Consider the following 14,012-nt stretch of genomic DNA (forward strand, 5'->3'; position numbering starts at 1 on the left):
GGCTCCTCAGGTAAGAACCCTGGCTGCTCTTCCAGAGGACCGGGGTTCTATTCCCAGCATCTACATGTTAGCACACAACTGTCTGTCATTCCAGTTGCAGGGGATCTGACGCACGCCCCACCCCCGTGCATGCAGGCAAGACGCAAATGCACATAAAAACAAAAATAAATTTTAAAAAGAACTTAGAAAACACTGCGTATGCGGCAGAGTCTGGCTGCGTGGTCTTTCGCTGTGGCTTTTGACATATAAGACGTCCCCAAGCTGGTCTGGGCACCAGAGCTGCTTGCTTGGCCAAGGAAATCATACAGGAAACTCTGAATGTTGACTTTCTCTGGCAACAGAAAACAGGGTTCTCCAGGCTTGGGTACTGTTCTTTGCAACCGTGGTGTAGACAATATTCTGCTGTAATGAATGCAGACCTCTTAATCAGGGGACGCTGACAACTGCGTCATTTGCTGGGGAAATTATGCCCCTCTAGAAGTGATTGTGGGAAGAGTAGGAAAAATAAATGAGTCGGGAGTATGTCAGAGCTGATAAGCCTCCGGACATGGCTGGATCACAGCAAGGACGGGTGTCTGGAAGACGATTCCTGACAAGAAGGATGCAGACTGGGTGCCAGGGTACCAGGGTGCTCTGCAGCTGGCTATAGCCTGTCTAGTGCTTGCAGGCTTCGTTATGACTGTGACCCACGGGGTAGGCCCTAGAGAATTCCACCTAGTAGCCTGTGGATGGTAGAAAGGAAGACAGCTCCATCCAGGACAGGGCCAGCATCAGCACCAAGTTCTCCGAGCAGCTGGCCCTTATGTCCATGGGGTGTCTCACTGTTTCCAAGGACATGACTAAAACTTGTGTTTCTTTTTTTCTCTCCATAGGCACAGTGTGTGCCAGGCCTTTGGTGCCATTGCTGTGCAGAAAGATATGGTCTCTTTGGACCATTTCTTTGTTCCTTTCCCAATTCAGCAAACCCAGGACCTTACCTCTGTGTTTGTTGCTGAGTCCACACAAGCTGCCATATGCAAAAAATTTGTGGGCTTGGAACAGAAAGGAAAGAGACAGGGTTTGCGATCCTAAGGTCAAATTTCTCACAAAAACCCACAGTGACCTGGTCACTAGTGTCTGTGGCAGACAACCGGAAACTGTGTGAAAATAAGCTGCATTGTCGGTGGTGTGTGCTGGGGAGGGAGGCAGAGTCGGGAGGATCAATGGCCAGCCAGCCTAGCCTAATTGATGAACTATATAAAACGTGGTGGAGGCTAGAATGATGGCTCAGATGTTTATGGGCTTGCTCTCCGAGTGCGAAGAACAGAGTTCAAATCCCTGGAACCCACATGGAACCCGGGCGGGTGTGTCGGCTGCTTGGAATTCCAGCCTCAGGAGGTAGAGAGAGAGCCATGTGGCCAGTAAAACCAGACACCAGCTCTGGGTTTGAGGGAGAGAGCCTGCCTCAGGGAATAAGGTAGGGGAATGCAATCGAGGAAGACTGACATCAAGCCTAGGTCTCTCCGTGCAAGTTTACACATGGGCAGCCCTCCCTCCAACACACACATAGGCAAAACATATATACACAGAGACATACATGACATTGGAAAAAAACATGATGGAGGGCAACTGAAGAATGATTCTCAGGGCTAATCTTCACACACATATCCACACAGGTGTACATGTACCTACATACACCCAAACACCACCTGCATACACCTGAACACCACCTGCATACACAGAAACATCCACATACACACACACAACACACACACACACACACACAGACAGACAGAGAGTCAGACAGACAGACAGACAGAGAGACACAGAGACAGAGAGACAGAGATAGAGACAGAGACAGAGAGAGACACAGAGAGAAACAGAGAGAGAAAAAATGCACACACACACACACACACACACACACACACTGCAGTGACTATTAGGAGAGTAGACAGACACCCCCCCCCCAATCCTAGAGGCAGTGCTGGGTCTCCTTGGGCAAGTTCCTAACAGTTGAATGCACCCGCACAGTCACTGGTCTTCAAAATCAGGGCTATCACCAGAGTTTGGACAGCCTCTGTTCACATGGTCTGGAGTTGAATGCTCCCAACTATTTGTAAGGACACAATATATGAGCTTTTGGTGCAGGGCCCCTGCAGGACTGTAGACTCTGGAGATGTGGCTGCCATTTAAATCTCGTCACAGATATGTCTCAATCCCTGGAGCCTCTCTTTGGGAAGGAGCAGGCTGATAAAACAATGAATAATAATTTGGGGATATTCGTTATTTACAGCTGCCCAGGGTCGTCAGTAAATTATGTGGCCCTTACTTCTGCCTGATTTCTTTCTTTCTCGTGCGAAGTTGTCTCTCCACACTGTCATTCCATCCACGATATCCATGCATCAGTTGCTCTGCTACCTGGATGGCTTCCCACTCCTTGAAACACTTCCAGTCCTGTGGTTGAGTGCTTATGTTCCACAAACTCTGCCTCCTGGTGATGAGTCCCTAGATACTGGAGAGCTGAAAGAAAGAGCAGGGCTCAGGTTTGATGGAGAACCCCAGCACGCCTCTCTGCCAGGCCGGAAAGTGAGGCCTCTGTGAGCACCAGGAGGGAAGAATTTGCAAAAATCTCTGATGCATGAATGGTCTGTGGTAAGACAGAGGTCAGGAGCAGTAGCCGTCTCTCTGGGCTGCTCAGTGTGGTGAGAAGCAACAGGTTAGATAAAGGAGACAGGTTGTGTCATTTGCCCAGGGAGTACAGCCGGTTAAGGGAGTTGCTACCCCCATCCTGAACTGACCTGGCAGAGTGGTTGGAGGACACAGTGAGGGGGTACAGGGCCACAGCTGGTAAGGCAAGGTGAATGTCCCCCCCCCCCCCATTATCTTTTGCCTACGCATCACTTCAGGCCTGTGCTGGCCATGTAACTGACAACAAGCCCTCTCCCCATCGAAGCGCTTAATGATCCCTTTAATGCCGGAGTACCGGTATCACTCCTCTCTCTCGCCTGTTCCCTGTCAGCTATGGGGCATTAAACCGGTGATAAAAATGCCTTTTTGGTACGGTCCACAAACTCACCAAGAGGCTCTCGGTAGCAGTATAGCCATCTAGCATGAAATCAAGAGGCAATCACCTCAGATGAGACGAGATGAGCTCAATGTAGGAGCAATTAACAGATCTGCGTGTCCTGGGTCCTGTCCTTTAACCACAATGTCTGATACCCACACCACCTGGCCCACTTTAGCCTAGAAGGACTTCACACGAAACCCTGTAACCCATGTCCAGTCCTGAGGGAGGAAATGGTAGGGCAGTGGGAGACATGTTATCTAAGCTGTGCGTGTGTGCATGCGTGTGGAGAGAGAGAGAGACTGAGAGAGAGAGAGAGAGAGAGAGAGAGAGAGAGAGAGAGAGAGAGAGAGAAGAGGGGGGCAACCTTAGGTGTCAGTCATTACCTCCCATCTTGTTTGAGGCACTGCATAATATGAGGCTTGCTAGCCTGAGGCTTTATAGGTTTCTCCTGTCTCCACCTCAACCTAGATTATGCACACTCCTACCCACACAAAGCTTTATGTGGGCTTCCGGGGTTTCTAACCCAGGCCCTGACACTTGTGTGACAAACACATTTACCCATCAGGCCACCTCCTCAGCCCCTGTCACGTCTTTACTAGTAGTGAACACGGCCTCCGTGGCCTACACGGCCCCTGGGATCAGATGATCTTAGTACTTATTTTTTTTTAATACAGAAAATATTAAACTCAAAAGAGAAAAAATGGTAGAGAAATGCCCGGTTATGAATATGCATTAACATGGTGCTGTGTATGGAACTGGGAACAGGAGCCATTTATTTTAAACAAATCGGATCTTGACACATGGCCGAGAACGTGCCGACTTCTCTATCACGCCAACATGCTGAGCTAGTTTGATTTATATGGTGTGGCAGTGAGGGTTTTTTTCCCAATTAAAACCGAACGGAGAAAAATCATTAATTTAACTACTGTATATTAAATTTGCATTAAAACATCCGTTTGTCTATATTTATATGTGAGTTATTGAAAAACGTGAGCTCATGAATTCTAATTTTTAGGATCACGTGTCAAATATTGAAGATAAATTTTATTTATTTCTACAATTAATTCTATGAGAACAAATAGCTCTAATTTAGGGGATGGCATATGTAACTGTCCGCTGGTGCCCTCCCTGAATAGCAAACATAGCATTCATCTTTTGTCATTAGGGCTCTCCTGGGCCTGGAGCTATTCTCGAGCTATGCACACCTTGGCTGCTGGTTTGTATGTTTCCAGCCTCCCAAAACCAACCTGCCTAGAAACCACTTAAGACGATATGGATGGTGTTCAGCTCTCTTTTCTCTGCTTCTTCATGATGTGTACCACATCCCAAAGACTGAATACAAATTTCCTCCAAGCAACTTGACATCAGTCTCTTGGATTCCTCCTCAAGATGGCTCTCTGCCGACTTTGCTAGTGGGAGGACCTGATGGTTTTTTTTTCCTGGGGCTTCTGTCCTCATGTGGGCCACAGCACCGAGACAGGCCAGCAGAAGGGAAGGTATTCTGCAGAGTGCCAAGTCTTCTGGTCCCACACTGGATTTATTACATACCTTCTGTTTCTGCAACAGGTCACCTGACTACCTGCTTTCCCTGGCTGGGTCAAATGTATTGAGTGGGTAGGTATGGTGCAATCATGGCAGATCACATGGCTGCAGGGACAAGTGGCACTCTAGCTGGACTGTGCTCCATCTCTGCCCACGTGGTCAGAATGGAGTGAGGGAGTGGCATCCTATTCTCAATCTTTCATTCATAGATGTGGCTGTACATGTAACCACACTGAAGTTCAGCAAGTCAAGATGTCAGACATCTTTAGAGGCCATGTGCCAAAGGCGTAGTTCTCACTAAGGGGAGATGTTGTGAGTTTTCAGGATGAGGGGACTAATGGGAAGTATTGAGGTCATGGGGATGCGCTCTTGAAGGAGCCCGGGGGAGCCAGCCCTCTTTCTCTTTCTCTTTTGCTTTCTGGCCAGGAGGTGATCAGATAGCTCTGTCCTGTACCCTGGGACATTGCCCTCATACCCACCAGAGGCCCAAAGCAATGAGTCCAACCAAACATGGATCAACACTCCAAAACTGTGACCAAAGCAAGTCTTTCTCTTTAGAAGCTAATAGGCTCGGGTATTTCATTACAGTGAGGCAGTGAGGGAAAGCTCACTAGCATACACATAGAGGTGTGTGTGTGTGTGTGTGTGTGTGTGTGTGTGTGTGTGTGTTTTAGGTGTGAATTCAAGACAGTTCCTGACATCTGTGGGTCAAGTAGAAGATAGCCATGCAGTGTGATGGGAGCTAAGCTCAAGACCAGACCAGATCTTGGAAGATTCCCAAGGATCATAGAAGCTCTCATGCTCCTCCCTGAGAGGTTGCACTCATATTTCTGCCCATAAAAGGTTTTCATGGCATCAAAGACCAGTTTAGAGGCTAGGGAGATGGCACAGCCATTACAAGCAGTTGCTGGTCTTCCATAGGACCTAGGCTTGGTTCCCAGCACCCACATTGAGCAGCTCACAACCACCTGCATATCCATCTCCAGAGGATCCAACTCTCCTGCTTTCTGTAGGCACCTCCCACTCGTGTGGCATGAATTCGCACAGACACACATTAGTGCTCAATAATAAAACCATTCTGAAATGTATCATTTCTGGATAAGGCCTAGCCCAATGTGCCCCATTTCCTCTAGACACAGGAGTCATGAATGGGAGAGGTGGTATGTAATGGGAATATCTCCCACTTCGCACAGAAGTGCCAAGAGTGTCAGTTAGCCATTCTGCAGGCAGGACTGAGGCCTCTCTTCCCTGGCCCCACTCCAAACAGCAAATTGTTACCTTTTCTACAGCAGGAGTTCATTTCTTCAGTGTGGCTTGGCTCAAATTCTGGGTCTGACTCAGGGAAGGCTGTCAGAGCAGGGCTGGCTGTGGCTTTGGCTATGGCCATAGTATGGCTTCCAGCTTCCTCTTCTAGAACAGGCAGTCCAAAGTCTAAATCTGGACCACTGAGTCCCAGAGAACAGGCCGACTCCTCTGTGGGTGAGGATTTTTCTTGCTTTCCTGTTGTGCAAAGTCCCCACAGCGGGAGTAACCTCTAGTTTAGTTCTCCCCCTGTTCCCCCCAATTCCCTCTGATTAGCAGCATCTCTGAAATCACAATTTGCAATAATCACCCCCAGGATAATGTAAGTCAAGTACATTCCATTATCAAGGACAATTGTCAAGTTTTTTCTTCTTACCCTCAGTAATAGGACCATCAGACACTCTCCCCTTTGATTTCCAATGAGGAAATCACTTTTACACCCTGGCTTTAGAATATATTAACATACCCAGGCATGGATGGATCACACAGACCCAATAGGGCTAGCGGCAAAGTCCATCTGAGGCTCTAGATGTTAGCGTGTGTCTTGGGTCTTGGAGTGAAGAAGGACTGCCCCATTGATGTCTATGCTTGGAGAACCTAGGCTCAAGGTAAAGGGGTTGCCCTCTCCCTTCCTCACTCCTGACCCCTCCTCACACCATTTGGAGGCAGGGAATCTGTAGATAGAGCAATTATTTGCCAAGGTCTGCCTCAGGATTTGCCTTCCCTGGACACCAAGGCATTGAAAATGAAGCCAGGGGCTTCTGTGAGGAAACCTATCACATTCGTCTGCTCTAGAAAACGTGTCAAGTCATTCATCAAATGTCACCAGAACCTAGGGATCACTGAGGGGGAGGCTAGCCTGTTATACCCAGACTTGACTGTGTCATGCTTACCTCTGTCTGACCTGGCTGCCCCTCCCCCCTTCCTAGGCTGTTATCCATCCAGGCCATAGCACATGATGGGGAATCCGCTGATGCCCAGGTTAGGGTTCATTTCTGACTCCACCCATGACCAGCTGTGCCACTGGGGTCATTCGTCTTTCCGATGGATACTTTCCACACCTATACCAGGTGAGAGTGCTAGAAAGACAGCAGAGCACCTAGGATGTAGTTAATTCCTGGCAAATGCTGGCTTCATAAATTCAGAATTTATTTGGGGGTGGGGAAATGAGCCAGATAATGACAGGTACCCTGTGCTTTCTGTTCCAGAGGGAGAGGACAGGGTACCTGTAAGGAGGGGCCTTTTCCTCAGGAGGAGTTTCCACTGGGCGGGTATGTGCTCATGGTCCAAAGGGAGTGGAGCTCTCCTGTCACAGGAATGTCCAGGCTGTCTCTTGCCTTGTGGGAGATTTTGGTGGAGAAGAAGCCAGAGGATAAAAGGCAATAATCGCTCAGAAGAGGGATCCTGTGCTGTTTGTACAAATGGTGCCAATTGGTTTCCAACATCTGCTTTCTCCCCGACAGCCTGGGCTTTTGATACACACTAGGCAGAGGTTGCCTGGGTGACCAGCCCTTCACTGAACATCTCTGTCTCTGACGAATTTCCCTGAGCTGAAATAGGGTTTACGGGGTGCACAGAGAGAGGGTTGTGGATCCCCTCATGGTGGGAGAATAGGTGGACTTCTGCTTGTGGGTCTGGGCTGTTTTATTTTGTGGTCTAGTAGTACTTAAACCTGTCCATGGTATTGTAGCAAATCTTAGTTGCACTAAGTACAGAGCTTCCCGCTGAGAATCTAAGTGCATCTCTGAGCATGCATGTGTCCCTGAAACAACTGACAGACTCCCCACCAGACTGTAAGCATCTCACTTGCCATTGTCCCTTGACCCTATGGGTCCTACACCATGGAAATGGTCACTGCTCATCATGCCTCGGAGAGTCTGATTGATGATGGCCAGTCTGATGAGGCTAGGAGGTGAGATCAGAGAAAGGCGATTCACAGAAGAAAGTAATGACAAGAGTGGAAGCATCTAAAACCGTAGTGCCAGCCAGGGGCTGGGAACTTGCTCTATGTAGGGAGAGCCCTGTGCTAAGCCCTTTGTCTCTACTGTATAACAGCTCGAGTGGCTTCTGAGGTGACCGCTGACACTCATTCAGAGCGGTCTTTGATGGTGTTGATGGAGGCTGGAGAGATGGTGGAGTTGGTAAGGTGCTCCTCTCGCAGGTATGGGGACCTGAGTTTGAGTCCCCAGAACTCACATAAAAACAAACAAACAAACAAACAACAAGTAACAACAACCAACAACAAGAAGAAGCCAGGTGCGATGGTGAATGCTTTCAATCCCCATGCCAGAGAGACAGGCAGATGTTTAAGGCTTGCTGGGTAACTAGGCCTACTTAGTGAGTTCCAGCTCAGGGAGAGATCCTTTCTAAACTGAGAAGAGGAGGGGAGTTCTTGAGGAACACCTGAGGTTGTCTTCCAGTCTCCAAAAGTATACAAAATCACATGAGTGTGAACACACACACACAGGCACATGCACACACACACACTAAAATGCATGACAGTGTTGATCACTGTGCTTCTTGGAACTTTCCTCATGTAGCAGCTAGGTTGGTACTGTCAGATTTAGCTAGTCAGGTGGGGAAAGTGGAATCCATTAACAGAGTACTTTATTGTCACCAGCAGTCAGAGCAGCAAGCGACCCTGGTCTAAGGCTGGAAAGGGAGGGAGGAGGAGTTTACCAGGACCGAAGTTATTAAAAGTCTTCCAGAGCAGGGACACAGCCCCCACCATGTCTGCCCAATGGATTTCATTAAAGTCGAGTAAGCTCAACTGCTAAACCAAGGTGAAGGCCGCTGCTGGGGTGAGGTTCCCTTCCACTAGATCCGCTTCTTTCTCGAAAGGGCCTCTGCAGTTAGCAGCAGACAAGCCTCACCTCCAGTTGCGGAACCAGATCCCAAAGAGGAATCTAGACCAGAGGGCTGGGGACCGAGTGGACAGCTGATTTGCCTTGTCCACCTTCTTGGTGACTCGACAGCTACGTGCATATCTAAACGTTCACACTCTACCTTGTGTGGTCACCTCCCAAGATGAAATTATCCCTTGTACAAATACATCCCTGTCAGGATGAAGGGAGAACACAGCCCCAGCAGTCGCTGGATCCATCTCTGGTAAAAAAAACTAATAATTTTTTACCATTCAGTGACACTGCCATATAAGAGACTGAAGTGGAGGTTTATCACCAGTCAACCCTCGTGTTAATTAGCATAGGGAGGAAGAGGAAGAGGAGTAGGGAAGTTTGGGTCCAGAGGCAGGACACAGGCAGAGTACACCTGGCGCTGTGTCTGGTCACAAGGTCACTGCTGACATTTCTGCTAGCCTGTCCATCCTCCCACCCCTCATCTGGTTGGGGGGTCTTTTCTAGTGGGGTTTGGCCGATCTCCACTACACAGTGCATTTCAGGTCACAAGTTGGCTATGCCCGAGTGTTCACGATAATGATACACTGGATTCTTAGATGAGAGGACTTTCTAGAGAGAGAGACAGAAAAGTAGATGAGCCTTTGGGTGAGAGTGTTATAAAAAGGGCTATTAATGCTGTTGACAGTGCAGCCAGGATCTGAAGCGGAACTGGGAGCAGAGTACTTACCTATAAGGGTTTCGGAGGAAGCGGAGAGGTCCTACCTTCCAGAGCATGGGTGTGGTTCATAGGTTATGTACGCTGTGTGCCTGTAATCAGGTTATTTCTGATGCAGGTGACAGGAGTGGGAGGAGAATGTCTCTGCCAGTTCTTGATGGCAAGACCTGGAGCAGAAAGACACAGAAAAGGGCCAGATTTGGAAGACCCTCATAGCAGCACCTAAGGGACTGGGAGCTAATAATTAAATTATATAAAACTAAGTGAAATAAAGGACGCGGGCTGGAGAGATGGCTCAGTGGTTAAGAGACCTGGGTTTGGTTCCCAGCATCTTGATCAGCTGCTCATAGTTACCAGGGGACCTGGCATCCTCCTCTGGCTTTTCTAGTCTCCAGTACTTGCATATATATATATCCATAGGAACACACACACACACACACATACACACACACACACACACACACACACACACTATCCATGTAATTAAACGTCAAATCAAATCATGAATTGTGAATTCCGCCAGTGTTTGTTTACTCAGTATCGAGACTAGGCCAAGGCACACGGTCTGCTTTCAGTAATCATTTGTGAAATAAGAGAATAAACACATCTTAATTACTAATAAAAACTCGAAGATGCAAACGCTCGTCCATGGTGGCTGCTCTCTCAAGTGTCTGACAGCATCTAAATCTGCGGCAGAGTCCGGGACCTCAGGTGCTGCTCCACTAACCACTGGCGAGGCTGGCTCAGAGCCTGAGATGAGGGTCTTAGAATTAGAAGCTCAGGGAGTTGATCCCTTTTGATGAAGCACTGTTCGGTTGTATGATCCATTTTACAGCCTGTTGGTGGGTGTCTGCGGTGGACGGGGTCTCTCTGTTCCTTCACTTTATGGTCTTTCCGCACGAGGCAATTCATGACAGAGTTTGGGGTCACAGCCATCTTTAGCCACTCATTCTCCAGAAGCCAATTACGATGGCCGAATGATTAGTGAGAAGCTAAAAGGGAGATTTAGCCCCTTGGCCACATTGGGAACAGGGACGAAGAGACCATTCATACCCTGAACCCATACTGTTATCCATCTCCAGGGTCCTGAGGTAGGTATATGAGCAGAGATGTGAGCATTTAAGCAGTCCTACCTGAACCTAGGTGTGGTTCCGCCCACTGTGGACCCATCGTCATCATCATCTCTTCTGATTGGTCATCTGCAGTTTCCTCTCTGCCAGGCTTGGGGTTTAAGCTTTTTTTTTTTTTTTTTCTCTCTCTCTCTCCCAGCATGAGATTCCTAGGGGAATTCCAGCTTCATGGGGTCCATTGTTTCAGTAGTTTGATAACCAAACTGAGGGATGTAAGTGTCTCTTTTAAATATTATTTTACCTCTGCCAGGCCAGTTATGTCTGTACTGTCTGAATGGGCACCTGAAGGCCACGTGAAGGCCTCAGACATCACAAATGAGGTGAAAGACACCCCGATTCTATGTCCCCATCCCTGTAGGTGACAAATGATGGCTGGAAGTGTGCCAGCTCCCAGCATCCAACCAGATGACCTTCAGTGCCTGGATGTGTCTGTCGAGATTTGCTGGCCTGCCAGGGAGTCTTCGCAGGATAAAGTAAATGTGGTGTGGACTCAGGCTGCCGTGTGTGTGAGCATGAGCCTCTATTTGAGGAGCTCCGCTTTTAGATGGAGCCACAATTTGTCAATTTTGGGTTCAGTTTACAAGCGTTCTCTCTTCTGAAATCTAAATTTGTCTGAGCGGGGATGTACTAATGAAACATGACATTTTCGTCTATTAAACCTACCTTCTCCAGAGAAGGGCACTAAAAGAGTTCATAAAACTTCTCATGGCACCTGGGGAAGCATGACGTTTTTGTATTCATAGGCATCTGGAAGAGGGAATTAAAACCCTCCCTACAGGAAAAAGGCTAGGAGTAATTTAAACTATTATCAGCAAAGTCGAAACAGAGTACTGAATTAGGCGAGAGGACTAGAGAGGGTCCCCCTCCCCCAACCCCACACTTTCTAGATTCTCGACTAGCTTATGAATGTAAGAAATTTTCATTATGACAATATTCACATTTTAATTTCCAGGCTGACACTTACTTGACTCAGTTTTATCCCAAGAAACCCAAAAGAGTGATCTATTTTTTAAAAGGCATCTTAGCTTGTAGATTTAATTCAAATCAAATTTAATTGTGTCTGCACAGCATAGAAAAATTGGCGGAATTAGTACTAATTCTTGCTGTTAAGTTCCAAATCGGTTGTTACCGAGCTCGTACAAAGGCCAGGAAGAAGCCTAATCTGTGGGGAGGACCAGTCCAGAGGAAGCTGTATTTCAAAGCAAGCTTGGAGAACAGGAGTCTAGAAGAGGAAACTAATTGATAAACAGTCTTGTTAAAGGAGGGATTACTCTCAGAGAGCCGGGATACTTGGAACATAAAGTGTTTCTGACAAAGGGAATTGTTACAGGCTTTCTCTCTCCGCCCCTGTGGAAGGAATTAAGAAAATACCGAAGAACCTCAGAGTCTGTGGTGGTTCCAAACAAGGGGAGACTCATTTTCCACTCTAATTTCAGTACTGGAATCTTTTTTAAAAATTAACTTTATGATGAGATATTTCTTGCCAAACAAATACAACGGGGCAGAAATTAATCTCTGCCACTCAGGTCCGGGTTTTTGCTGTGTTCATCTGTGAACCCTGTTCTAATCTTTTTTATACCTGTGTGGGTCTCCCTGCCCTGAGACCCTGGCCATGGAGTCTAGAGGACAAAGAGAATGTGGACAGCCTACCTCAGCTGGCTGTCGGGACCCCCATCTTGCTTCTCTACATTCTTTCTGGCCGTAACCCAGACCCCAGGGCTTGCCCTACCTAGGCTGTCAGGAAAATGGCTCCCTCCTGCCTCTCTGCAGACCCTAGAGACGACCATTGAGAGCTACCAGAGTGAGTTAAGGGGGCTTGTCTCACTGATTCCCTTCCATACCCCAAATCTGTATATTCTTCATTTAAAAAAATGTCCCAAATCCCCATCAATTTAGAGTAACGCCAATACAGCCTCACTTTGTAAGTTGGCCTCGAAGGGTTAAATCCCAGGTGCTATCCTCGAAGGTTCCTAGGCAGTAAGTCACGTGACTAACGTGCTGCCGGATATATAGTGTGGACACAACATGAATGCGGAACCGGTGACCTGGCTACCACAATGAGAAATCAGCTAGCGCAGTATTCTGTTCGAATGGCCACAAGGATTGCACGCAACGTCTTGCATCTTTCTGCATCTACTGAGCACCACTTGTGTCGGCTACGATGTCCTGACACACTTGCTGTGACCTTCATGCAGCAGAACGCGGAAGATCTCTTCCTGATCTGTAACGTGTTAGGAACTCGCAGCATGTATCAACCTATGAGCAGGCTCCTAGGTCTGGATGCTTCCCTTTTCCCTTCTCCTCCTTCCGTCCCCCTCCCTCCCTGCTCCGTCTCCTTCCTTCTGTGGTGCCGTCCAGGTCCATGTACACATTTGACTCCAAAACCAAGCTGTATGTTGCTCTTACCTGCTTCATGCCTCGGCCCCCCTTCTTTCCTTTCGTTCTCAAGAGGTCTCGTCGAGTCCTGGCTGACCTTAAACTCCTCAGCCTCCTGCGTTCACCTTCGGAGTTCTGTGATTGTGAGTGGATACAACCAAGCTTGGCTCTCTTCCTATGCTGGGGATCGAACCCAAGGACTTCCTCGTACTTGGCAGGTACTCTACCGTTGGGCTGTGTCACAGCTCCTGCTTGCTCCATTCCCTGTGTGGCTGGCCAAAGTCTCATTCTGTCTCTCAGCCTCTGAATTACTAAAGTTTGCTTTTCTTGTTAGTCATAGCTTATAAAGATCCCTTTCCTGTCCCGGCTTCTTGGTGACGGTCTCTCCTGGCCGCGCCATGCTGACACTGCAATCTTCCGCTGTCTGAAGGTTTGGATGTCGATGACCCTCACCATTTAGAAGATAGCCAAACGCTTTGAAGTAGGTTGGAGAAAAGGTTTCTAGCAGAGGGGAGAGTGGTGGTTAGGCAGTGGACGGATGCATTTCACTTGAGTGGTAGACAGAGTAGCTCTCAGTGCAAAATTAAATGCCATATATCGGGGGCCGAGTATCCTAGCACACCCCTGCAATCCCAGTGCTTGGCAGCTGGAGGCAGGAGGATCAGAATTTCAAAGCTACATAGCAAGTTTGAGGGTTTACAGGCAGCCTGGGCTTATGTGAAATTCTTGTCTCAGACAACAAACAGTGACAAAAGTGGTTGTCAGGTGACATCACAAGGTATCTCCTCTTAGTTATCTTGTACTGTCAACTTGACATAGCCAGGAGTCATTTGAGGGAGTCTCACTTGAAGAACTGCCCTGACCTGTGGTCATGTCTGTGAGAGGCTGTCTTAATGGAGGATTGATGTGGGAGAGCCCAGTGCACTGTGGGTAGAACTATCCCTAGAAAGGTGGTCCTTGGATACATGAGAAATCTAGCCAAACCCATGAGTAAGCCAGCAAATGGTATTTCCTCCAGAGTTTCAGCTTCAAGTCCTGGCTTG

The 14,012-nt window shown here is 48.0% G+C and overlaps 1 long non-coding RNA gene across 2 annotated transcripts; it reads right to left on the bottom strand.

Annotated features, from left to right (window-relative positions):
• Positions 1-165: 165 nt before the first annotated feature.
• On the bottom strand, positions 166-13,694 carry LOC102548961 (uncharacterized). 2 transcript variants are annotated; one of them, XR_005490198.2, is made up of 4 exons: positions 13,000-13,694; positions 9,476-9,630; positions 2,309-2,499; positions 166-402 (listed from the first exon to the last, which is right to left on the bottom strand). It is a non-coding gene; the product is annotated as an uncharacterized LOC102548961 (long non-coding RNA). The 2 variants fall into 2 exon arrangements; XR_357589.5 differs by lacking the exons at positions 166-402; positions 2,309-2,499 and adding an exon at positions 7,019-9,357.
• Between the last annotated feature and the right edge of the window lie 318 nt (positions 13,695-14,012).

Source organism: Rattus norvegicus, chromosome 10 (assembly GCF_036323735.1).
Source record: "Rattus norvegicus strain BN/NHsdMcwi chromosome 10, GRCr8, whole genome shotgun sequence".
NCBI classification, from domain to species: Eukaryota; Metazoa; Chordata; class Mammalia; order Rodentia; family Muridae; genus Rattus; species Rattus norvegicus.